The following is a 3,576-nucleotide window of genomic DNA, read 5'->3' on the forward strand; positions in this document are numbered from 1 at the left end:
GGCTCACCCTTCAAGCCCCATTACACATGCCACAGAACTCGCAACGCAATATTATCTTGTCTTTGAAGTCTCCCTGTTCATAGCCCAAAACATGCACCTTCATTATAATGATTTGGGCTTTCCTGGTGGCTCAGATGGTAAAGAATCTTCCTGCAATGCAAGAGACCCAGGTTTGATCCCTGGGTCAGGAAGATTCTCTGGAGAAGGAGACGGCTACCCACTCCAGTGTTCTTGCCTGGAGAATTCCATGGACAGGGGAGCCTGGCAGACTATAGTCCATGAGGTTGCAGAGAGTCAGACATGACTCTCATGATATTTTATAATTATATTTCATTATAATAATTTGATTTTTTTACACTACTCTTTCCTCTATACTAACATATTGTTGGTGAAGGCTATATTTTATCACTCCTATATCCTTCAAACTGCTCCAGGCTGATACTGCATATATTGTTTTGTAGATACAGGTTAACTTGTACTGAAATATGAATACTTTATATCTCAGATGTATCCCCAAAGCTTCAGGTTTTTATTCATATGTATACCATTTAATTTATGATGAAAAACACAAGAGAAGGGGCAAAATCCCAAAGTACAATTGCCAGCTAAGTCCAGACATATAAAGAACTTTTCTGAATTTCAAGGAGCTTCTTCTTACATCTCATTGGTCACCTCTATCAGCAATCGATGTTGGAAAATTTATGTCTCTAACCAGGTAGATTGATCTCCTTGACAGTACAGGGGAGATTGGAATACAGATATTGAGTAAGCAACTAGTAGGCTCTAACAGAAAAACAAAAGTAAAAGAACCCACTGGAAAGCCTATTTGTGAAGTTCAGGCCAAAGTCAATTCAAGCTCAACATGTCCCCAATTCAGCTGCGTCTCCTCTTATACCCACTCCTTTTGCTGCAGTTCCATCTGTATGAATAGTACCATCCTGTCAATCACCCAAAACAGAGATGCTAGAAACATCCCAGATTCCAATCTCTCCCATAAAGTCTGACTTAATTCATTTACTACAGCTTTAGCTCCTTTACCATCTGAGCCACCTTCTATGGGGCTTCCCTTGTGGCTCAGACGGTATAAAGTGTCTGCCTACATTGCGGTTGACTCGGGTTCGAACCCTGGGTCAGGAAAACCCTCTGGAAGAAGGAAATGGCAACCCACTCCAATATTCTGGCCTGGAAAATCCCATGGACGGAGGAGCCCGGTAGGCTACAGTCCATGGGGTCACAAAGAGTCGGACATGACTGAGCGACTTCACTTCACTTCACTTAGTTTCTTTACTATCTCACATATCTGTCCCTACTCATAATTTCCATTGTCAGTACCCTAAAGAGATTTCTTGATGTTTGGGTAGTAGTCCTTTTTTATCATCTGCTCAGCTTTTATATCTACCCTGCACCTAGAGTATATTATGCTTAGTAAAAATGTGAGACAGAGAAAGGCAAATAGAATCTTAATTTTCCTGATGTGATGTTGGGCTGTAACTGGATATTTAAAAGAGAGTAAAATGCCCATCATCACTATATTTTTCTTTCTTTTTTTTTAACCAATTTTCTATAAAAACTCCAATAAAGTCTGGAATGAAATTTAAAAATCATAGTTTACATTAAAATCTAAACAAAAAAAATACTTTGCTAAAGTAATCTTTAAAAAATGCTAAAGTAATCTTTGAAAAATTGCTTTGCTTCCCTGGTAGCTCAATTGGTAAAGAATCTGCCTCCAGGGCAGGAGACCTGGGTTTGATCCCTGGGCCAGGTAGATGCCCTGGAGAAGGAAATGGCAACCCACTCCAGTACTCTCGCCTGGAAAATCCTATGGACAGAGGAGTCTTACCAGTTACCAGCTAAGACTTAGGAGACATAGATGCACTGCCATATCTTGATTGTTTAGAAGAGTGACAGGAACTTAGCAACAACACACAACGGCTGTTTGTTGAATGAATGAATACTGCCTGTGGGCATAATTTATAACACCTTAATCCAAAGCCATATAGCCTCTCTGACTTTAGTTTCTTCATCTTCAAAAAGGAATTAAAAATACCTACCCCATCTACTTCACAAATTTGTTAAGAGGTGAGGTGAAATGAGCTTGTGAAAAGCTATCAAAGATATAAAACTGTATACAAATTCAAAATTTAATGAAATACAAAAAAAAAGTAAATGTTACAAAACATTTAAACATCTATCCAAGGCATGGATACACTTAAATTTCAATTACCATACACCACTGTGTTGCTTCCACTTATCTCATTACAACTATTCTCTACTTCTTCCAATTTCAAATCAAATCGAAACAGATCAAATAATTCTTCAGAAAAATCAAAATATATTGAAAAATTTCATTAAATAGTACTTTGGTTTTTTTTTCACTTTTTTTTTTTTTTAACTTTACAATTTTGCATTGGTTCTGCCACACACCAAAATGAATCCACCACAGGCACACATGTGTTCCCCATCCCAAGCCCTCCTCCTCCCCCCCCCCCCCCCCCCCCCCACACCATCCTCCCGGGTTGTCCCAGCTCACCAGCCCCAAGCATCCAGCATCGTGCATCAAACTTGGACTGGCGACCCGTTTCTCACATGATATTTTACATGTTTCAATGCCATTCTCCCAAATCATTCCACCCTCTCCCTCTCCCACAGAGTCCAAAAGACTGTTCTATACATCGGTGTCTCTTTTGCTGTCTTGTATACAGGGTTATTGTTACCATCTTTCTAAATTCCATACATATGCGTTAGTATACTGTATTGGTGTTTTTCTTTCTGGCTTACTTCACTCTGAATAATAGGCTCCAGTTTCATCCACCTCATTAGAACTGATTCAAATGTATTCTTTTTAATGGCTGAGTAATACTCCATTGCCTAAAAAATCCCATGGCCGGAGGGGCCTGGTAGGCTGAAGTCTATGGGGTCATGAAGAGTCGGACACGACTGACCGATTTCACTTTCACTTTTCACTTTCATGCATTGGAGAAGGAAATGGTAACCCACTCCAGTGTTCTTGCCTGGAGAATCCCAGGGACGGGGGAGCCTGGTGGGCTGCCGCCTATGGGGTCGCACAGAGTCGGACACGACTGAAGCGACTTAGCAGCAGCAGCAGCAGCAATACTCCATTGTGTATATGTACCACTGCTTTCTTATCCATTCATCTGCTGATGGACATCTAGGTTGCTTCCATGTCTTGGCTATTATAAACAGTGCTGCGATGAACATTGGGTACACGTGTCTCTTTTCTTTCTGGTTTCCTCAGTGTGTATGCCCAGTAGTGGGATTGCTGGATCATAAGGCAGTTCTATTTCCAGTTTTTTTAAGGAATCTCCACACTGTTCTCCATAGTGGCTGTACTAGTTTGCATTCCCACCAACAGTGTAAGAGGGTTCCCTTTTCTCCACACCCTCTCCAGCATTTATTGCTTGTAGACTTTTGGATCGCAGCCATTCTGACTGGTGTGAAATGGTACCTCATAGTGGTTTTGATTTGCATTTCTCTGATAATGAGTGATGTTGAGTATCTTTTCATGTGTTTGTTAGCCATCTGTATGTCTTCTTTGGAGAAATGTCTATTTAGTTC

The sequence above is a fragment of the Bison bison genome, unplaced genomic scaffold, assembly GCF_000754665.1.
Source record: "Bison bison bison isolate TAMUID 2011002044 unplaced genomic scaffold, Bison_UMD1.0 scf7180017863975, whole genome shotgun sequence".
Taxonomy (NCBI): Eukaryota; Metazoa; Chordata; class Mammalia; order Artiodactyla; family Bovidae; genus Bison; species Bison bison.